The 23,801-nt window shown below is 47.2% G+C and overlaps 1 protein-coding gene across 28 annotated transcripts in view; it reads right to left on the minus strand.

Moving 5' to 3' along the window:
• Nucleotides 1–23,801, minus strand: part of EPB41 (erythrocyte membrane protein band 4.1) — a 95,619-nt gene that overhangs the window by 62,902 nt on the left and 8,916 nt on the right. For 24 of the 28 annotated variants that reach the window (XM_063418902.1, XM_063418901.1, XM_063418899.1 and 21 more), the window contains exon 1: nt 12,378–12,558. The exons of 1 other annotated variant lie outside the window; for it this stretch is intronic. The gene's annotated coding sequence lies outside the window, so the exon portion shown is untranslated. Of the gene's footprint in view, nt 1–812; nt 941–12,271; nt 12,559–23,653; nt 23,791–23,801 lie in introns of those variants that run through there. 3 more of the 28 variants (XM_063418875.1, XM_063418874.1, XM_063418876.1) reach the window with 3 other exon arrangements.

Consider the following 23,801-nt stretch of genomic DNA (forward strand, 5'->3'; position numbering starts at 1 on the left):
ATTCTCAGTATTTTTGACCCAAGATCAATTGGTCTTGCCCCGTACTGAGGACTAAATGAAGAGTCCAGCTAAAATTATGCTGCTAAAGGGCTGCGAGTCTCACAGTCACAATTCCAGACAAGTGAGCCGTTCTTTTTCACCATGCTGCTGACAGCAGGAGCCACACAACAATATTGCTGAAATCCACATTCATGCAGCACAAGGGAATAAAATGCCACACAAATCCTCTTTTCTGCAGGCTCTGGTGATATCATTGTTCAAGCACAAGGCCAGGCAGAAAGAGTGGAGAGTGCAAAAAGCATTGGTGAGCTCACCCAGGTGCCCCAGCCAACCAGCTCCTGCCAAACCCACTCTTTGGTCCTCCAATAAATATATCCTTAAATCACCTCCTTTGCACTTTCTTCAGGTTCTCTTTCTATACACACAATCTGAATGCAAATAGTTGCCTATTCCTCTCTAAAATGAAAATAATGAACATACAAACGAGGTCTTAGCAGGTTGAGCTAGCTGGGAGGCACCTCCTTGCTAGTGCAAGCTGAGCAGGGCAGCAAGGAAAATAAAAGTAGAGAAATGGACCCGCCCTGGCAGTGGCAAGAAGTGTAGTTTAAGAGTAAAAAGCAAAAACAAGACAGAAAACAAATGCAATGAGCTGGTCTCTGGTTAGGACATCGGTGCATAGCCTGAGCTCACTCTAGCTTCCCAGCTAAACAAGCTGCAGAAACTCTTTTGAAATGAACTATAACTCCACAACACAGACATTTCATTCTCTTACTCCTAAGCACGGGAGATGTTTAAAAAGTATCTGGTCTTACCAGGCTGTGTCCCCTGTTCAGCACCCAGGGAAGGAGAAGAGGACCTGCCCTGCCTCACAGGCTTCAGTTCGCTGCCTTGGCTTTGAAGCGCCTGCGTTGAGCACAGACCTTGCTGGCGTCACTGCCATGTGGATTTGCCACTTCCCAGGCCTTTACCTGCTGACATTATGACTGCAAGCATGTTTGTTTTACTAAACCGTGCTCCTACTCTTAAGGTGCCATCCAATTACTGCTCCCAATTACTCTGCGCACAAGAGCTGACTTTAATTACAGAGTACCCTGTGAATGAGGCTGCTGTCTCCTGAACTGCACAGAGCTGGAGCATACAGGACCGGTCTTTCCTCTGGGAGAAGAAATAGAGATTCCTTGTCTCAGTGGTGGATTAACAATCCTGAGCATGAAGGGCAGGTTTGGTGAAACAGATGCTGAGCATCACAGCCTCAACGCCCAGACTTCAGCAGCCCTTCGGATTCTCCAAGTACTCGCAGCAATAAATACCCATTTTTCCCGTTATGGGATTAAACAAAATGCAGCACCAGTTCAAGCCTGGGGATGTTAACCCAGAAATCTTTGGATTAAGGGCACATACCAGGAACAGTAGTTGCATACCATACAGCCAGTGCTGTATGAGTTTTAAGTACCTTTGGCAAAGCACTCAAAACCAGGAGGATGAGTTCTCCCAAACTCGATGGGAGAAATGCCTGAATATCATGGCTCTTCAAGCACAGGTCATGTTATACCAAGAACTGAGCTGTTCAGGCATTTACAACAGACCTGTAAGGTTAAAACCCAAACCAACTCCCTGTGCAGAGCGCAGGGACACAGGAGCACAGCCTGGGCCTTCAGGAAGGGCACAGAATGCCCACTTGTCTTCACACAGTGGCCTCTGTAGACAGCAGCATAACAAGTTATTTTGCAACTCACATTGCTCAGATTTAATAATCCCCTAGTGCAAGACATCCTTCTGTTGGATTTGGAGAAAGATCCCGTAAACTCTGGCCTCTTTTTTTCCTCTCTACAAATAGATCTCTATTGCACAATGCACTCATGCAGTGCCACTTGCATGAAACAGCAATACGCCAGAAGGAAACAGCACTTCACCATGATTATCTACTTATTTTTTAATTGAATATTAGATTTTTTTTTTTCTCAAAAATGTGTTTCTTTTTACATGGTGCAATGCACTTTCAAGGTGTTTCACACCTTTCAACAGCACTGCAGAACTCAGTCTTGACAACAGCAGGGGAGATCAGTACTAAGACTTCTAAAATACAAGAGGAAAAATAAAAAGGTGAATAACTCTTCTCTGTGTGTCACTTCTGCTTCCAGACCTTGCCAAACATAGCTTTTGAGAAAAATCCATCTTGTAGCACTGGGGCAGGGAACATCATGGTGGCTTGAACTGCTCTCACCAGGGACATGCCTGCATGGGGACATGTCCCACATCTGGGACAGCGTTGGTCAAGTACTGTGGAGCAGCAGAACATGCTTCTATAACCCACAACATATTTCATATTAAGACCAGCAATTAAATCAATTAGTGATGACCCAGCGAGCTGCTACTTTACAGAAGTTCATTTTAAGCAGTGAAACCAACTTCCAGCATGGTTTAAAATCATAAGGTGCCACACAAGCATACACATGCTCGTGCCATTGGGAAATCAGGAATGGCTGCACAGGCTTCTGCTGCAGGTGGCTTATACCAAACACTTCATTAGTACCAGATGGGTAGGTCTCAGATTTCAAATGAAACATACATATCCCATTTTACAGTGATTCATCCCAAAAAAGCCAGTCCTCCAACTAAAATACAAGTGCCACATCCATTTTTCTGCACAGTAAGTGCAGATCACATATATGATCACTGCAAAAGCCAGAAGGGATGGTGCTGGGTACCACACTGGCTAATTACTTGTGTGACAAATTATCAACTTAAAAATCAAATATCTGCACTGCTCCAAGCTGATTTTTTTTCCAGTACACTTTTTTTTTTCAATTTTCATTTTTTAAAAAATATAATTAACTGCTTAGAGCAGCAAGGGGACTATTTTTTTAAACACAGCAACAAATTTCAAGCCTATTTCCCAAAGCACCATCAAAGAGCTCATCATTGCCAATACGAAGAGGTCTGGATGTTTTCATGTCTGAGAATCAATTCTTAATTTTAAGTTTTCATAAAGCATGTTTTCTTGTTTTAAAGAAACTTGCCCCATCCCAAGCTTTAATGACTCATCCTCAGACGTTTCTGACTTGCAGCACCTGAACTGACTGCACCCATGAAATACCTCGTGACTAGGCAAAACCACAGTCCTTGGGTGGGAAAGCAGAGCAAGGAGATTAACTCAGAAAAACAGACAAAAACTGCACGTTCCCCAGTTGCTATTTCTTCTGGAGATGTGGAACTGAGCAACTGCTGGGCTTGGCTGACATAGGGATGTTGAGACGATGCTCAATCTCATGAGGTGCAGCCAGCTGCGTGTCAGCCCTGTTTTCCTAAATCGCAAGTGCTCTTGCTCCAACAGAAAAGCTCTGACAGTGCTTTAAAACAGAGAGGCTTGTGCTTTTCTCTCTCCACTTGTTTTTTTGTTTTAAAAAAAAGTCTCAAAATATTTTCTCAGGGAGTGCTTCTGCTGAAGGGAATTGGGAAAAACACAAGCAGACACTTTGAGGTAGACAGGAACCACCCACTCGCAAACCTCCTGTTTCAGAGCTGCACAGCTGCACCTCCAGTTGATGTTCTCTCCCCACCCAGTCTAGAAAATTTATTAGAACAAGTGTTTTAGTAAAAAAGCGAATGTTCTTCACCAATCCTATCGTGGTTTTCTAGTGGTAAAGCTGAAGTGCTATGAAAGTTACAATTTAATCAAACCTCAGTTTCAGCATAATTCATTACTCCTTGGTTTTCTGCCACAATCAGAAGTTTCAGAAGGTTATCCTGTTTCCAAAACAAGCAGAATCTATCGACAAATTTTCAGCTGATTTTGTAGTTAATACATCAAAAGGGCAGAGCTCTTCATTTCCTTACATTTCAAAGGCCAGGCAGGGTGTGGTACCTATGCACAGCAAAACCAGCTTTTTGCATTTGCTCCTACCACAGGAGTGATTTACAGCTGTTTGTGCTGAGAAATCATGAGAAATGGTTAATGTACAACCGCTTCCACTAGCAGCATCAGCCCAGCAAACAGAGCCAACCCTGTAACCAGGTTAGCACCTCATTGAGACACCAATGAGCTCCATGCACACCTTCCAACCTCCTGAACCTGTGTGCGATGGAGCTGCGGGGACAGGGCACTGCCACCTCTCCTTCACCTGTGTCTGCAGAGAACCTTATCACTGGCACAGATGCAGCTGTGCATCTACCTCAAAAAAAGGAGAAAGAAGTTTAATTCCACTGTATTTGCATATGCTATGTATAATATAATGTATTTGCATTCCCAGATTGCCAGCCTTTGCTGTGATTAGCACTGTGCAGATCAAACCCACCAGTGCAATAATCAAGCAATGCTCATGCCGTAGAGTTCAGCTCAATTATAAAAAGAAATAAACCTTCAAGAAAAGCATCACAGTGAAATACCAAATTTCTCTGTAATTGCAAGCCTCCTTGCTTTGCGAATTCATTTCTCATGTCCATTATCTACTCCCATTCCTGCCTCCGGAGCAAGTAACACTAACAGATTCAGTTTCCCCAAGCGCTCCCCCTTGATTCAGCATGTAACAGGGACTTTTTTAATAAACCACATCTTCGCAAAAGGAATATTGCCGTATGTCATCATCAGGGTAGATGAAGAGAGTCAATCATCATTTTTAAATAAGCCAAGAGCAACATCTGCAAAACATGAAGCCACTAATACTGTCCCCGCTACTGCCGTTTTCCCCATCGGCATCCAATGGGTGTTTGCAGGTGGGAGGAAGAGCACCTGAACCAAGAGGAGGAATGTTTTCTGCATTGGTGCTCCAAAACTGAGGAGATGGGAGATACCAGCTACTCAAAGCATCTTGCTTCAGAACAAAACATTAAACCTTGCCTCAGTGTGTAAACAGAGGAAAAAAGGTCATTTTTTGAGATGAACATGCTTGGACACCACAAGTCCCTTGCATTCTTGTTATCAAGGGGATGAGGCATCCTAAACCTCACTGCAGGGACGGACAGGGATAGGGTCCTGCACCAGGATGGGCAAAACAGCTCCTCTGACCTCATTGATCAACCCCAACTTTATTCCACCATTTCCTAGAGGAGCAAAGGAAAGAGAAGAGACGGGTAAGTGCAAACAAACTGATACTGCCACTCATAAACAAAGGAAGTGTTTTTTGAAGGCAGCATCTAGGTAGACCTGATGGAAATAACAGAAGCAGCAGTTACAACAACTACAAAAAACCCCTCCAGAAGTCTGAAGAAACTATGACACTCACTAGAAGCAGTATCAGAGGAATTTAGCACGTGGCCATTTTCCCCCACTATCACCAGCATACCCTTCCCATCTGCATATCCCTATCCCACCACAGATAAACTCCCTTCTCCAGGCCATCTGACAATATTAAATTTTTCAGAAAGCCCTGAAGAATGAAATCAGCTCATCTGTGTGAGTTAGCAAACTCACATGTCTGCAAGACCCCTTTTCCACTGTGTTAAACACCTGGGGTGGCCTGGCTGCACATGAAAATCCATGGAAAAGCAATACATCCTACATTCTTCTCCTTCCAAAACAGTTTCTCCTTCTAGTTGTTGCCCCTCTTCGAGAAAGTGTGGGGGTCCTTAAACTCTTTTGACTAGAAATACACATAAACAGCTGAAAACTCACATTTTCTCTGCAACTGAACTCTTCTCCAGGCCCCAAAAGCTTCCAGCTTTTCCTTGATGAAAGTCACTCCTGAAGCTTGACCAGGCAGTCCACACTGAGTTTATCATGTTGCTACTTCATGTGCATATTCACCAAGACTCTCACAAGCTCTTCACCACACACACACAACTTTCAAGTTGGCAGTTGCAGATAAAAAAGCAGTGATATCAGCATCAGCCTCCAGCACCAATCCCAGGAGGAACAGAGGGACATGAGAGCAGTGCTGTACTTTCCCAGGAAGAGGGATGGAGGGACACCAGGAAAGTGTTTCGTGGTTTCTCCTGGTTTCTCCCTGCTCAGATTGTAATACATGCTACTAAGGATCCTAAAAATGATGTTTTCTTGCATGGAATGTGACCCTTCCTCCTACAAGCTATAGGGGTCTGCCTTCTATGTCAGAGTATGATTACATGATAAATAGCCTTTTTACCGCTTCTATACACTTACACACACTCCTGCAGGAGAAAGAAGGATGCTGGTTAGGTGATTTCTTTTGATTTCAGACCAACAACCACCCACACAATTTAAACACACAAATTCCATCTTGCTTGTCAATTCACCGCCAACCAACAGCTGTAAAACAGGTATTTAGGCAGTAAAACTTTGTCCTAATGCTGGATTTCAAGACTTTTCAGACCAAATGAGCAGCTGAATTTTCACTCATGAAGGATAGGAGGACTGCCTTATACCAGGAGGATGACACTGCTCTTCTCCAACGGGCTGCATCCCTGGAGGGTCCCATTGGCTTGTGTCTGATGTACATGTCAAGGTGACACTGCCAGGGTATGTGTCTTTACTAACAGGACTAAAATACTATGCACATACAGAATCCAGTATTTAAAGGACAGACCAGCAGTTTTTGTTTGGGGACTTAAGAGAGTTTTTTGTCAGTCTGCAAAATGTTACCCTGAGATGCCTCTGCACTGACTATAATTTGCATTTACCCATTAAGCCCCAGGGCATCCTGCTCTCCTCTGGCCCTCATATTAGAAGGGAAATCAGGGATATACATTTGGGTGAGATACTAGGAAAAGTTTCTTCCCCCAGACGGTGGTCGGGCTGACCAGACTCCCCAGGGAATGGTCAGAGCCCAAAGGCTGCCAGAGCTCCAGGAGCATTCAGACTAGGGACAACCCTCTCAAGGGTGCACAGGGTAGGATTGTTGGGGTGTCCTGTGTGAGGCCAGGAGCTGGACTTGATGGAGCTGGACCTTGTGGGTCCCTTCCAACTCAGGAGATTCTATGATATTGGTTATAGGGCCCTCGTATCCAGTGGTTCAGGAACTGGAAGGCAACATGCAAGGCAAGGCTGCAGGAGGAAAAAAAAATTGCTGCCTAGGGCAGCTGCAGCTGGACCTGAAAGATTTTTATCCTTCCAGGAACCAGCCCCTGTCCAATGACAGATGACTCCTAAAACTCCCCAGGAATGGTTATCAGCTGCATGTTCTCATTTTCCAAGTGCCTGTCTCAAGGCACTGCAGGCAGCTCACAGAGGCAGAAACCGGGGCTGGAACTTAGAATGTTTCATCATGCTCCATGTCAATGGGATAAAACCACATTACCCTTCAAGCCACCCTGGTGCACCTCAATTATCTCATGAGTGAACTGCAAAGACCAGCGCATGCTTTTGACTCATTTGCACGCAGGCATTGCAGACAAATTTGGGTGGGAATTATTAATCCTGTCTTCAGAGCAGAATTTGAATAACAGGGAATAAATACAACCTGGAGCCCTGGACACAACAGGATGGGACTGTCCCCACTTATACCCTGCTCGCTCTCATATTCAGTGATATATATGCCCTAAAGGGGAAAATTCCTTATGGAATCATGCTCCAAGGCGACGCCAGCACAGGAAGGGGAGGAGATGCTGTGGGACCAGCAGTAGCACATGCCATCTTCCACCTCCAAGGGTTTGGCTCTGCAATTCTACTATACAGCCGCATGAGCAGCTGAGTTATTTATTTAACTAAAAGCTTTTAATTATCTCTCTCACACACACACATTCCATGGGGTGGGGAAGGAGCAGAATAATCAGCCTACAACCAGTGACCAGAGGGTTCAAAGGAATTGTGGTTTTCATAGAAATAGCTAACTAGCCCAATTCTTCTTCCACTGCTTTCAAAGCGTACTCCATCCCAAGGCTCCAGCCACAGCATGTTTTGCATCTCAGGTTACATCTCAGGTTGAGCTGATCCCTCTAAGGACGACTGAATTTTGACAAAGCAAAGGATCCTCCACAGGTCTGGGCTCCAGAGGAGGGCTATTCCATAGTCTGACCCTGTCTGAAATCCAGGCTGACATCCCATGGTACTCATCCTCATCAGCAGATGGACTGGGCTGCTCCCCAAAAATACACGTCGGGGGGAAGCACCCAATGCCATGGCTGTGGCCACACAACCAGGCAGCCACAAAGCTCTCCCACCGCCTGCAAAAAGAAACACCCGCCTGAGCCGCTTGTTTTCCTACATCTTTTGGGTTCTGCACTGAGATCAGGGAGATACAAAATTCTCAGTTCTCTCCAAAAGCACCAGAGTTCATATGCTGTGAGACTTTATAAATTATAAATTACAAAGCATTGCTGTCGACATTTGCTCTGAGAACAGCAGCTAAAGCAAGCTGGCATGAGAATTTGTTTAAAAATCCCGGATCAGAAATGCAGCAGGGTCTGGAGGAGCATGCCCTGGAAGAGCATGACTGCTTGAACACACCCCCCAAGCTCACACAATTTCCCTCTCCGTGATACTGCTTCGTTTAAAAAAAGAAAAAACAAAACAAAAAGAGAGAGAGAAAGATTTAGTCCATCTATCACGATCTACATGGACAAATTAAAAGTACTGGCTTTTAATACACAATGTGAGCTGCATTACACAAGCAAAATTTCACATAAACAGAAAACAAGCGTAAACAACTGACTGAACGTAAAGAAACTAGTAATATTAATCTGGATTAAGTACAAGCCATAAACATTCCTACCTAATCCACCCGATGGACAAAGATAAATCCCTGCTATGCTGCATCCTACAGGGTATTTTTGCAATTTAAGAAACTGCAATACTGATCAAAACAGTAGTAGATAAGACATATAAAGGGAAATCTTTACGCATCATTGCCTGCTTAATCTACACAAGATTACAGCAAAAGCCAAGCACCAAGAAACCAGAATAATCATTGCAAAAGATCCCCAGGCCCAGAATGCAATTTCTATTCCTGATGCAAAGCTTTATATTGAACTTCCCTGGAGAAATACATGACAGCAACAAACACAGCTCCAAGCCTGAACAACCTGTGCATCTGCTATTCCTTAACACTCTAGGAAAACTGCACAAAAGTTAGAGGGAAGCTGATAGATCTGCAATGGAGTCTAAAAGTACAAAGTAAGGTTTATGACAGGAAATTATTTGCGTGCATAGGGCTGCTGCAGGGACCCTCACACTATCCTATTAAAGCCTTTAGATTCATCACAGCTTATTCACAGGAATGTAAAAGCAGTAAGTTCAGACACTGACCCAGTGTGGCACACCAGTACAGCTCAGCTCTGCCTCCCCACCACAGCCCCATCCACCCATACCTCCATTCACAGAGGGGTGGGAAGCTCACACTAGGAGCTCCTGGCCTGGACACCTGAGGGGAGCCCAGAGCTTTCCCACCCAGCATGGACACAAGATCTCTGAGCATGACTGACTTCTAGAGCTTTTTCCAAGAAACAGGTGATATATGGCAGTAAGGGGCTGAAGAAAAATCCACCCGGCAGTGACACGGGTACCGTCACGGTTCTCCCAGATGAAGAGGCTCTCAGCACATACCCCTCATTTGAGAACACAAGGAAAGATGTTTGAGGAGAAACTCCTAGTCAGATGCTGAGGATACTCAGCCAGTACTTCCACTGAACATCCAAGGATGAAGAACCTGAGGTTCACCTGCTGATCCCAAAAACTCAAGATGCCTTTGAGATGCCAAATAAATGCTTGTGAAAACCTAGTACAGAGCCACTGCCTTGGCTCTGTACTAGCAACCATCTGTACAAACAACTTATTCCAGCACGTTATATGCCACATTCACAACATCATCATCCACTTATCAATGTATCAACGCACATCAAGTATCCCAATATCCCTGCAAGCTACTCCAGCAGAGCAACACTTCGATCTCTAATGAATGAATTTATGGAGGTGGTTGCTCACTAGATAAGCCACATCCTCACCAGCCTATGTCCCATCCATTCAAATATCAACAAGCAGTAAACAGGACAGCAGGAGAGACACTGTTTTACTGCCTCCCAAAAATCAAATGCTGTCAAATGAAAAACACTGTGGATGCTCATGCAGAGCACACAGGCACTCGGCAGGGAGATATTGGAGCCAGGAGCTGTAGGTTTGGAGTATCGTCGCCTAAAGCATTTTTTGGCTTTAGGAACATACAATGTTTGGAAATAGGCCGAGAGGAGTCCTTACTCCTCCGGATTGCTGCTTTCCCATGAAAGGCTTTGCTTCTGATAAGATTATTTGTTTTAACTTGCAATTGTGAGATCAGATGAAAACACAGGTAATTCCTGTTCTTGTCATCTAAATTGATACAGGAAATAATGAATGTGCTTATATTAGGGAAAAAAAAATCATCCTTCTCTCTGTTTCATAAGGCTCTAATTGAGTTTTCAAGGTAAGGAGCATGCACTATATTTATCCTGATATTTACCTTCCACAGCAGATTATGTTTGTCCATGGGAATCCTAGAAAATCCCCACCTTCTTTATTAAGGCCATGACAGCAGAGATATGCAAAGGACGCCACTGCCTTTTAAATCCCACCCACCCAATGCTCAAAATTGCCCCAAAAGTGCAACTGAAGATGCAAGGTGATGTAAAATATAAATGTTAAAGATTATCAACATCACTGACACACAACACACAACCCTTAACAATCACCACAGTGCTACAGGAAAACTTTCAATTCATTAGAAATAAGACTGGAACAGCCATTAAAAAAGAAAATCTCCACAAAGCAACCTTTAAAGCAAAGGGAGCAGATCCCAGGGCAGCGACATACGAGTTAGCTAATTGTGAGAGGAATTGCACTCCACAGCACCACAGCAGTAGCAGCAGCCAGCGCAGAGCCCATCCACATCCCTCACCTAGACCCAGCATATTCTCTGCCCCACGAGACTTTACAGGGATTATTTTTACATATCGCAACTATGAAGAAGAATCATCAATTCAAAGACTATTCCTCCAGATCTAGCAAACTAAGGCAATCAAAATCCAGCATGTCTGAACAGCCTTCAAATCCTAAATGGAAAGAGCAAGGTAAGGCAAAAATGAGGTTTGTGGTACTGTTCAAAAGTAAGATCTTCGTGGAATAGTTTGGATTGGAAGGGACCTATTTTGCTTTGCTTCTCCAGTATCTTAATTAAATTAGCACACAGAATTATAACTGAACCAGCACAGCGTCTACCCCAGAATTTGGACAATTTCACGAAATTTCCTCTTCACCACCAAACATGCAATTCTTGAATTACGATTTACACAGCCACAGAAGGAAGAGCTGCCAGACCCTGCCCAGAAACAGCTTCCCCAAATCAATGCACAAAGGGTGAACAAGTTCCTTTTCCCCAAAATACAGGGAAGTGAGGACTTGGGACACTTGCAGTTGCAGCACTCAGAGATGGTCGAGGTGGATTTTAATCATTCCAGAACTTCTGGAATAATTTTCATTACAAACGTTGTCTCGCTGGAGATAGGACATAAAAAAACGCCTCGGTGGCAAATCCAGTAAGAGCATCACTTCCCAGTGTGTCAAGGTGTTTCCCTGAGCTAGAATTCAGGGGAAAGCAGGATGCATGGACATGAAAGAGCCCTTGTCTGACTGGTCCAGAACATCGCATCCACATTTGTCCCATGGGTGGGTGAGTAGGCATTGGTCTGTGGAGCCCGAAGCATTTTCCCGACAGCCCTTCCCCGCCATTTCTCCTTCCTCCTCCTCCTCCTCCTGCACAATAGACTCCGGGCAGAGCTGGGGATCCCAGCCCGGCCGCGGCGGCCCGAGCAACCCCGCCCCAGGAAAGGGGGACACCGGGTGCCAGCTGCCCTGAGCTGTGTGTCCCTGTCCTGCTATCCCCATTTCTTGCCTCCTTCAGAATCTCTCTCGGGCTGAGCCTCAGCCTTTTGACTTCCAGTACTCCATGTCACACACGAGCCGCGCACACGCACACCGTGCACACACAGATGCGCTGGTTTCGGTGAGTCCAAACACACGCTGTGCACACACACAGTGCAAGCACAGACACGCTGCACACACACGGACAGTTCATACGTACACAGGGCTCACACAGAAACACCGCGCACAGTCACCTGGTGTGCACACACACGGTGCACACACACGCAGAGTCTGCACACGCACTGCGTATACACGCAGTGCTCACAGCAGTCACGCCACACACCCCCAATACAAACTGCACACACAGCGTGCTTGTGCAGACCACGCGTGCATTCCCCAACACCCCCCATACACGCACAGGCACACTGACCGCACACGCTCGCTGTGCAGATGCACCCTGCGCAGATGAGCACACGCACACCGCCACACAGTGCACAACCACACACGCGCACGGAGACCGCGGGCACGCACCGACGCCGACGCGCCGTTTGCAGACACGGACACGCAGACACGGACACGCCGCGCAAAGGCCGCGCGCACTCCCCCGCTTCGCGTACACGCTCCTGCGCGCAATTACCCGGCCGCCCCCGCACGCGGCGTCAGCCAGCCTCACACCGGGCCCCGCAGAGCCCCCGCTGCGGTGTTGCACCCCGGGGCCGCGCCGTGCCGTGCCGTGCCCAGCCAATCGCTGTGTCTCCGTTTCTCTCCGTTCCTCCCTGCTCCGCGCCCGCCGCCGCCCGCCCGCGGCTCTGCCTCCCGGCCCCGCCTCCTCCCCCCACAACACTGTAGTAAGTTCTCATTGGCCGACGGCGAGGGGCGGGATGCCAGCGCTGCCTCGCCATTGGCTACGGGGAAACCGCGGCCAGCGGCGCGGGCGGGGGAGCGTGCGCCCTCTCCTGGCTCCCCCCATGCCGTTCCCTCACGTTTCCCTCCCGCGGGCGGCACGGCGGGAGCGCCCGGAGCGCCTTCCTAAGCCCGCCACAACAACACCCCGGCAGCGAGAGGCCGAAATAACAGGATTACCGCCTGTTCCTGCCACCACAACACCGCTCCCCTTCCCCCTTCCCTAAGGTAATGGTGATGGTGGCGGGGGCGATAATTTGGCGCCGCACGGCCCCGGTAGGAAGGGGGCAGGAAGGGTCCTGCCCGCCAGTATCGCGGGCGGCAGCGCCGCGCCCCCTCCCGCCGTGACCTAGATTTTTAAATACCGTTCGCTGCCTCCCAGAGAAAGTCGTGGCCCAGCTCTGAAGGGAAACCTGGGTTGAAGAAGCAAAGAGGAGTGTATGAAGAAAGGTAGGGGGGGCGTTGGGGTTTTCTTTATGCTGTTATTATATTCTTCATTTTTTTTAAGCATAAGGCCACTCGTAATTAGAGAGGTACTGCCTCAGTCTGTGGCAAGCCCAAAAAGCGACAGTTGAGGTGGCGAGCGCTTGGTCAAGAAGAAACCCCCCCAGGAGCCCAGCGCAGCCTACCGAGGAGCCCGCCCTGCCTCTCCTCTGGAATCCGGCACCTCCAGCATGGACTGGATTTTCCTTGCTTACAACCAAATTAGAATCAGTTATTTTTTGTCAAGCAGAGCTCTCCAGCTCTCCCTGCTACGTACATCAGAGCAAAACACGCTGCCCAGTGCCTCTTAAGCATTTCCAAAGACTCCAGCAAGGCTGCTGCCAGTCTGCCCAGCTCAGGAACCAAATCCCCCTCATATATTTGCACAATCCAAAATACGCCTGGCACAAGGCATCTCCGTTTGTCTCCCAAAGAGAATTAAGGTCTCAGGCACATTATTCTGCTTGGATTAAGAGCAACCGCCCTGCCTCTTCATCACCAGATAATACCCAAGGCTGATGCACACCCTGGCTGAGATGGCTCCATCACCATGCTGAGCCCTCACTTCTACTGACCTAGCAAGTGCCACTCACATAGTAAGGGCATTTGTGCTATATGGGAGCTAAAAATACTCGGACTTTTAGAAAAATTAACATGCTTCTCACAGCTATTTACCCCTTCTGCTTTATGTGTCTATGACACTCAGCTCTTCCAAGAAGAATGGGGCAGCTCCCCGTTGTCTCAGTGTTGAGACCACTTGCAAAAAGCTCCTTAATGAGTGGGAAGACAGATATTTTTGCCTTAAATTTGGACTACTTTGTGGTTTCCTTGGACTTAGATGAGCACATCTGATTAAAAAAAGATAGGCTTGGAAGGGTCTGGCAGCTCTAAGTCATTAGGGACAGGTAGCTCCTTTGAAACATGTTCTGAAGCTCTGACTTCAGTCCCCAGTGTAATAAATTAACACATTTTAATAGCCCAGGCAGTGCATGGAGGAGCATCAGATGTTCAGTGCTGACCCACCACAACTGCTGCCTTTGCTACTGCTCACCCATGGGTGGGCTTAAAACACTGCCAGAAGAGAAATACCAGTCCAACAGGCTTTGAGAAGAAAACCACGGGGCAAAGAAACCACAATTTTTGGTTGGCAACAGCTTCTTGCAACTAAGAAAAATAAGCAAACAGACTCACACTGCTTCATTCACACCACACACAGCAGATTACATGGAGGAGAGACCAGAGCAAAAAAAACTTCACATCAAAGTGGTGATTTAACACCACACAGCACATCATCCATTGCACTCAGATCATCAGATGATCCCCAACTCCATCTGCCAACAGCTGAGGACAGAGAGCAGCAGCTTCTGTATTCCCAGGTGAAGCATTTATCCACAGGGAGCACTAGTGCAGCTGCCAACATGCTGTGTGCATGGGCAAAGGATGCTGTCACCTCTTCAGACCCCAAACAAATGAGAGCCTGCCTGGCTTCAAAGCTCAAGGAAGGGAAACTAAAATGTTGAGTTATCAGATACAAGAAAGTGGCACTTGGTCTGTGCCAGGAGAGCCTGAAAAATGTTCTTCTGGCCCAAAAGGATCTGAGCCTATACCAAAGCATTTTTTATAGGGAGCAGAAAATACGTGGAAAACGAAAAAAGAAACCCCAAACCACCACTCTTGTGCATATGGAAATACACCCATCACCACCACACTTCTGGAAGTCACTGGCTTAGCTTCTAACTTTTTCCTTCCTACACAGCCCTGAACTGACCTCTGAAATCCCATAGGAAGTAATGGAAATTTCTTAAATTCTTCACTATAAGAACAGTTTGCCCTGTGCCAAGCCTGGATTGCAACTATTTAAAGATCTCCCCCAATTACAGCTGGTTTAAGTCTCTTTCTGGGAGTCATTTAGAGACTGAGAATTATTTTAATAAGTCAGGATTTCTTGGTATTTGCCTGCTAGATATAGGGATAAGGACAGGAATTATATTCATTTTAGGCATGCGTTTGGGGTTGCTAAGGCAGAGGTTGTTCCTCACAAGGTGAAAGGCCACTGGGAGCCCTCAGATCCTGATGGATTCGGTCAGTGCAAACCAACTGGGCCATGGAGGACAATGCCAGACCCTGCCCTCTGCTTGGGGAATGTGCAGGCACTTGCAAGCAGCTCAGCAGGACACACTTCAGCATCCTAGAACATCCAGACAGCATGTTAAATGCAGCTCAAGTTACATTCTTCATAGAACAGATCTTTGTAAGGTGATCCAGCACTCTGTAGGCCCCACAGGATACACTTCTGGTAGGATTTGTTATAAAACAGGGCTCCCAGTTTACAGCAGTGCCAGGGAGCACTGCCCAGAGCATTACTGGCACAACAGTAAAAGGCACAGAGCTCTCTTTGCCCTGAGCAGCTTCACCACTGAGGAATTCCCAATCTAAACAAAGCAATTGTGCATCATACTGATGCTGTGCTCCCTCCCCCAAAGCAAGCAGGATTTAAAGTGAAATACTTGGGATTACACCAAGTTCTAGGAAAACAAAAATATTAAGCTGGTAGGATGAATCCTTTATCCATCCTGCTCCAATGAGCTGTATTACGCACATGTATGTTAACACACAACAGGCACGCTCCGTTTCTGTGCCGCACACACTTCGCAAACAAGTGACATTGCAGCAGCAGCCATTTCACAAGAGCAAACCAGGTGGGAGGAGAGCAGGTGGCTCAGTTTTGCCAGCTCCTGGCCCTCTGCCCTTGGCTCCTCTTCCAGCTTTGCTGTCACCATCAGCAGTGCTGATTTGGCTATGAGCAGGAGACAAGAATGAGGAGGAAAGGAAACCTCCCTTTGACTTCTCAAGCTTTGTGTTCCTGTAAAATGGTGAGCTAGAATTAAGATATTGCAAGTAAATTATTCACCTGGAAGGAAAGGATGCTTCAACAAATGCTTCATTTCTCCCCTATCTACCCTTCTCTCCAGTACAGAATTCACTGCTGAAAAAGCCTCTGACAGGCTGAACTGCAAACTCAAGGAATTTTCACTAAGGTCTAGAACACACTGCACTGCTTTTCTACAACTCGTGGTGTACACAGTGAAGGCAGCCTGGAACATCTACACTCACCTGGCTCTGTATCAAGTATTTAACCAAAGATTAAATCTAGTCCATCCCATTGTAACCTTCTCCAAAACCAACCATTGATTCATTGCTGATATAGTACATCGTTATTGTATTAAGGACACCAGGATAATCACAACATGGACTCTCAGGCTAACAGCAAGTGAGAGCGATCTTTATTCTTCAAAACCCTCTTTTTATACAGTACTTCAGTACAATGAAAATGATTGGTCATTTAGAGCCTACACCTCTTTGTAAACATCTCTGCCAGTAAACAAGTTAGAAAAACACCACCTGCTAACTGTTTTTCACCTCTCAAGGATTGTTTGGATTCCCCCTTAGGATTTTCCCAGGCCAGAATGAGAGAGTCGCTGGGCTGTCTTTCAGCTAGTGTCTGAAGCCTAAAATCTGACCATTGTTAGTTCCCACAATAGTTATTAAAGGGCCAAGGAGCACCCTCATAACTAAAGAGACCGAGTGATTTAGGTATTGGAATCACACTTGGCATCAGGCAGTTCACCTCTAATTTTGCTAAATCCAAACTGCTTCTCCCATCCTTTCTTTGTGGTTTCATTCTGGAGAGTTTTCTTTTGTTGGTTGTAATTTGTAGCCTTTAAAGGCTCCTGTTGCTAAACTAAAACCATGTGTTCTTTCCCGTGGGCAGAAGAATCCTATTTTTTAGCCATTAGATCTTTTTGGTACTGGGCTGGATCATATGGGTCCCTTTTGGGCAGATGGGGAAAGCAGAGGGGGTGGCTGGGAACTAAGTCTGTACACCCAGGAATTCCCATCCCACCTTCAATCTGGTTAATTGATACAAAAAGCTCCCGTCATGGGTTTCATTGCTTTGTATGAAGCTGATGTTCATTTGAGTCAGTGTCTTGCAGCACAGTAGACAAGCTCCAAGTAGAAAGGGGAATAAAACAGAAGACGAGCTTCAGTTCTCTCCAGGCTGTATGCCAGCGCAGGGAAGAACAGCTCCTGGAGAGTCAGCTTTGTTTAGACTTAGGGCTTAGAGTCAGCGTGTAAAGCACATTTCTGCCAAGATGCACCGTTAAAGATTAGAGGAGGTCAGCTGCAGCCTGCAGGATCAAGTGTTCATATGGTGAATGTTTCTACATTGATGGAGAAATACTCTTCCTCTCAAGTATGAGTAGGAAGTATTAAACACACAAGTGGCTGCACTGAAAGAATCTAGAAAGAGCTTAACAAATCCTGGAGAATTAGATTACTGGTGATGCTGTGAATACAAGCAGTGCAGGTTGAGGAAAAGGCAGTGTGGCATGAGCCTGAGCTCCAGAAACAACCCAAGAAACTGACTGAACCATGGAAAGAACCATCACAGGAGCCTCAAACTGTCCCACAGCACACTTTTCTCCATCACTTTGAGAGCTCAGCCTCCTTCCAAGCATTTACCAGGATTTTATTTCCCAGCAGTCTCAGTAAAAAACTAAAACCAGAGGAGTATGCTCACAGACGGCACTTGACTCCCTACCCCTCTTTAAGTAATACTGCTGGAAATTTGTATGTTTGGGCAGCAGGAAGGAGTTCAAGCCCTTGCATCAGCCTCCTAAGCCAAGCAGGACCAGCCAGCCTGGCCAGAGAGTCAGCTGTCCCTTCAGTGGGGGACAAGCTCAGCTATGCAGCCTTTCTTGAACTGCATCCAAAAATAACAGTGAGTGCCACCTACAGACCAAAACTCCAGCCAGGAGGCAGCCAAGCTGCACTACAAACAAAAGATGTCAGGGGCTGATTTACTCCTTGCATGGATGAGGAGTCAAACTGTAGCCAAGAGAGGCTCTGGCTTCTTTAAATAATACCAGGTGGGCGTGTTTTCAGCCGCAGCTTCTCCCCAGAAAGGTACCAATTCAATGAAGGAGATTTGACTCCATACTGTTATGCTCTTATTGGGCAAAGAGCACCCCTTGGCTTCAAAGTGCCCAGAGCTCTTTGGTTTGGGGAAGGACAGTTTCAAAATCAGGGTTTATTTAGGACTAGTGTGTCCCTAGCCGTACGTTTGAGGCAGATACTTGGCAGAGAGCGTTCAGGTCTGCACTAACATATCCCCATGTCATCCAAGGGCCAGGCAGCAAATTCACACAAGCCATGAACCCAGCACTAGTCAACAGACAGCAACTGATGTTTGAGGGTTAGATGTGTGCATCAGTGAGGGACACCTGGCAAAACCTAACATTTAAATTCAACTTTACCTATGAAGAACAAATACAACTTCTAACCATTATTTTTTCCACAAAGAAGAGCCAAAGCTCTGCACCACCTTGTTCAGTGCTGTGTCCCCTGCCTAACACGTCCTTGGACCTCACACGGTTTGTCCTGAGCTACTAAACTGGATCAGACTCGTCACTCTGAGTCCTGCCTATGGATGTTCCCAGAACCTAACAGAGCACAGCCAAAGTCTGCCCAGAGGCATTTCTGCAGGTGCACAATGATTAATTGGTGCACATTTCCATATCACAAATTAGAAAGACCTCAGGTTGCTTGAAATGCAGCATATTAACCTCTGAAACTGGCAGTCATGGATACCAGCTTCAAAAAAAATAATATCAATACAACAGAATCCCAGAGGATAGCATCCCACTGCTGCCAGATTTTCTGGAGCTCAAAATAAGGCATTTTGAGGCTTTTTTAAGGTAGTAACTTTCCATGCTTATTTTATTAAGAAAACCCAAAGTGGTTGATATTTATAGACAGAATCCAAGAAATTGAGGAGGGCGAGGGGGTAACATTGCCAGGGAAAGCTGTGGGCATGGATGGAGAGACAGGGAGCTGAAAGCAGGAAGCATACTGCCATTGTCACAATAACTACCAAGAGTCTAAAAAGATTTGTTAGTAAAATAACAACTCTGTTACTTAGGGGCATTCTGCAGGTCCTTTGAGGCTGCACAGTCACAGTGCACACAGTAAATCTCTGGAGCAGGAGATGCAGCAGTAGCTTGGAGACGCCAATCTCACCCTGCACTCACTGCAGGCTCTGTCAGAAAAGCTAATAATCATTAAGCTGCCATCTTTTATTTCTAATTATTTGTCTCCACAGCAGGGTTTCTCCAGCCATCAAGCAAAAGGGAAGCAAGTCTCAAAGGCATAACTGTTTTGAAGTGGGCTCACAGCTGCCACGGCATGAATGGCTCTCCAAGAAAAGTAGCAACTGCTCTGCATGGCCCACGGAGCTGGGAGGGAAAGCATCTCTGTTTAGGCTGGTTTTCAATGTCGGTTTTTAGGTCAACTAAAACAGCTTTTCTTATGCAACAGAAAGCTCACTTGCTTTGGAGTTTTTGCTCTCATTTAATTAGATGGTAATTCAGAGGGCAGCACTGCTATTCTGAATGCCACCATGAGAACTGTTTTCACTGCAACAAAGCAACAAAGTGAAAACATTGGGCTAAGCCTGCCCTAGAACTTGACACCATGTCAGAGACTGATGGTCTCTACTGACAGGGTAGGACAAGTGAAAGAGATACCCTGCTGCCATATTTCCATAGAATCATGGAATCCTTTAGGTCAGAAAAGCCCTTCAAGATCAAGAAGTCTAACCATTAACCCGCCACTGCCAAGCTCACTGCTAACACATGCCCCTAAGTCCCACATCTACACAGATTTTAAACAGGGACTCCATCATTGCCCTGGGCAGCCTGTGCCAGTGATTGATGACCTTTTCCATGAAGAAGTTTTTTTTCCTACTATCCAACTTAAACCTCCCCTGGCACAGCTTGAGGCTATTTCCTCTTGTCCTCTCCCTTGTTCCCTGGCCAATCCCTCCCCGGCTGCCGCCTCCTATCAAGGAGTTGCGGACAGATGGAAGGTCATCCCTGAGCCTCCTTTTCTCCAGAGTGAGCCACCCCAGCTCCCTCAGTTGCTCCTGCTGCTCCAGCCCCTTCTGCAGCTCTGTTGCTTTCCCTGGACATGCTCCAGCCCCTCAATGTCTTTCTTGTTGTGAGAGGCCCAAAACTGACCCCAGGATACAAGGTTTGGCCTCACCAGTGACAAGTACAGGGGAACTGTCCTGCTCCTGCTGGCCACACTAGTGCTGGTGCAGGCCATGTGTCATTTGCCTTCTTGCCCACCTGGGCTCATGTTCAAGCACTGTTGACCAACAGGAGAGGTTAAAGAAGAAAATCTCACTGAAAGGTGCTGGAAACCTCATTTGTTCTTCCTGTTTGGGCTATGTGCAAACAAGAACTAAGGGGAGACATGAATTCAAAACACAAGCTGTTCAAGGGCTCTGCAAAGCAGTGCCCTTCTCCAGGTCGCCTATGAATTCTGGGATAGAAAGAAACAACATGTATAGATAAAGATAATAGCACATGGCTTCCAGCAGCAGCAGTGCCACCCTATGGAAAGACAAGAGCCCAAATGCAAGCCCCATGAACGGACACTCTGCACTTACCACCACAGATACAGCTCTGAACCATTTTTCAGCAATGACCTCACCTTGGATTTCTTGGCACACTTTTAAAATGGCAACGTATGTGAATCTCAGCTTGAAGGTCAAGAGCAAAAACCCCAACAGAGGCTCCTGTTAAATTTTCAGCATGTTCCTTCAGTTTCTGCCCTGCAGCTGCTCCCGGCTTCCCTTCATGGAAGCTGCTGGTGTGTTACTTTCAGGACTGATGCCCAACCAGTTCAAGAAAGATTATCTTACTAAAACTCCTATGCATTTTATGTTTACCTACGAGATAAGCTAGGCTTAAAGATGGAGACGCAATCTAAGCCTGCTGCTTTTTCTGCTGGAAGAGGGTCAGGGCTGTCCCTGAGCCAGTGAAACTGTACCATATCCCCTTCTTCTTTGCTATCCCTAACAAGGTACCATATGGCTTTCTTTGCTTGCTGACAAAGATTGACACCAATTATTCAGCTAGCAGCAAACTTTATCTCGTACCAGGATCAAAATCTCTGAAGCCTGTACCAAGCAGGACCACCAAAATACAGTTCTCTCCCCTCTGTGCAATACATGCAAGAAAACAGGCAAAAGTAACATGGTGACTGCTCTGGGGAGAGCAAACCAAGGATTATCCAGGTTAGCAGCATTTCCCAAGGGAGAAATTCACCCTTGACCAGAGACTTGTCATAGCCAGATACAGAGTTAGCCAGATGGGTGACTGTCCTGAGGGTCTGCTCAAGCACTGAGCAGGAAGACTCTCTGGCCAAAGACCTGCTCCAGGCTATCCTAGCACAGCTGCAGCTGCTGTGCTGGTACAGCTTTGCCTCTCACTAACCCATTCCAACCATCATGCAAGTAAGCACTTGTATCTTGCTCCACATCTGAGCTCACAGCAACTTCTAGCTGTACCTTCCACGCCAGGGAGTTTTATTCTGCATTCAAATGGCTGCTGGGTGTTTGGTGGGGTTGAAGCTCAGCACCTCTGAACAAGGCAGGTTAATTAACGATCCTGCTTTTAGAGATGTGATAGCAAAGCTCATTCAGATCAGGAGACAGCTGCTCATCTTCCAAATATGGTGCTCACTTCTGAGTAAGAACAACAGGTTTATGCTTGGATTTGATTCATATCTCCTGGCCCACCATGAGGCATTGTAGAATGATGTTGAGTTTAAGAATAAAGCAATCTGTTCCCAGCACCTTCCTCTGCTTTCCTTTCAAGTATTTCATCAATGACTGGCAGCACATGGAATACTCAAGCACACAGCAGAGCTGCTCTAAATGTGCTCAGCCCTTTCCCTTACTGGGGAGGGGAGGGGACGGGAGAGGAGAGGAGAGGAGGGGAGGGGAGGGGAGGGGAGGGGAGGGGAGGGGAGGGGAGGGGAGGGGAGGGGAGGGGAGGGGAGGGGAGGGGAGGGGAGGGGAGGGGAGGGGAGGGGAGGGGAGGGGAGGGGAGGGGAGGGGAGGGGAGGGGAGGGGAGGGGAGGGGAGGGGAGGGGAGGGGAGGGGAGGGGAGGGGAGGGGAGGGGAGGGGAGGGGAGGGGAGGGGAGGGGAGGGGAGGGGAGGGGAGGGGAGGGGAGGGGAGGGGAGGGGAGGGGAGGGGAGGGGAGGGGAGGGGAGGGGAGGGGAGGGGAGGGGAGGGGAGGGGAGGGGAGGGGAGGGGAGGGGAGGGGAGGGGAGGGGAGGGGAGGGGAGGGGAGGGGAGGGGAGGGGAGGGGAGGGGAGGGGAGAGGAGGGGAGAGGAGGGGAGAGGAGGGGAGAGGAGAGGAGAGGAGAGGAGAGGAGAGGAGAGGAGAGGAGAGGAGAGGAGAGGAGAGGAGAGGAGAGGAGAGGAGAGGAGAGGAGAGGAGAGGAGAGGAGAGGAGAGGAGAGGAGAGGAGAGGAGAGGAGAGGAGAGGAGAGGAGAGGAGAGGAGAGGAGAGGAGAGGAGAGGAGAGGAGAGGAGAGGAGAGGAGAGGAGAGGAGAGGAGAGGAGAGGAGAGGAGAGGAGAGGAGAGGAGAGGAGAGGAGAGGAGAGGAGAGGAGAGGAGAGGAGAGGAGAGGAGAGGAGAGGAGAGGAGAGGAGAGGAGAGGAGAGGAGAGGAGAGGAGAGGAGAGGAGAGGAGAGGAGAGGAGAGGAGAGGAGAGGAGAGGAGAGGAAGCTTAGCAGGAGGATAGTTTGAATTTAAAAAAAGAAAAAAAGTAAATTTAAACGTACTCAAGTTTCTAGAGAACACAACCTCGATGCAAAGGCATCACTGCATCCAGAGAAACAGCTTCACCGAGCAGATCCCTTCCTTCCCTCCATCCTGAGTACACACACCCTGTCCTCAGAGGCTTTAATATACAAACACCACCTCACAACCAAGTTCATGCCAGGCACCAATCCCCTGCAGGGAAACTATCAGAATCCACCCCACCAAGGCAATTTTTCCCCCATGCAAAGCAGGCTCTCCATGAACACAAACTGAAAACATCAGTGCCTGATGCTCTTCTCCAAGCTCAACATGCATTTCCCCTCCTCTCCTGCCAGAACAGCCTCAGGCTCCTCTCCATGCCCTGCAAAGCCCCAAACACCCACGGTTTGCAAAGGGCAAGGTGGTCCAGTGCCATCAGAGAGCCCCTTCCACAACTATAGCACTGGCTTGCCACTAACAGGTGTCAGGAGACATCCTGGGAAGAACAGGAAGCGTTGCTTTCCATTCGCAAAAATATTTTCCCTTCCATTTGCTCACTTGCTGGCACTTAGTGTGTTTTTATCCCCAGGTCAGTGCCCCACAGCCGAGGCTGGTAGGAAAAACTACTACTGGAGGCTTCTTCATATTGGAAAATACAGCAATTTCCAGGCCAATAAAGTGCTTTTCAATATCCAAAATCATCACACACACACGGACAATAAATCATGCTGTTTGACAACAAACAATGTTTCAGAGTTTAAGACAGAATAAACAGGTCAGTTCATTATTTAAATAGGTCTGATCACTTAGTCAAAACAAATTGTTTCAACCATTTCTGCCGCTGATCTAACAAAGCAGGTACTTACCCAGAGATGAGAGAGCCAGGCCAACCACACAGGCAAGGCACCGAAATACATCGTGGGGCGATGGATAGAAGAGAAAGGAGAAGAGACACTGGTTAAAAAGCAGTTCCAGCTGAACACGAAAAACCCACGCACCCATCAGAAAAAACCC

This window comes from Prinia subflava, chromosome 24 (genome assembly GCF_021018805.1).
Source record: "Prinia subflava isolate CZ2003 ecotype Zambia chromosome 24, Cam_Psub_1.2, whole genome shotgun sequence".
Classification (NCBI taxonomy): Eukaryota; Metazoa; Chordata; class Aves; order Passeriformes; family Cisticolidae; genus Prinia; species Prinia subflava.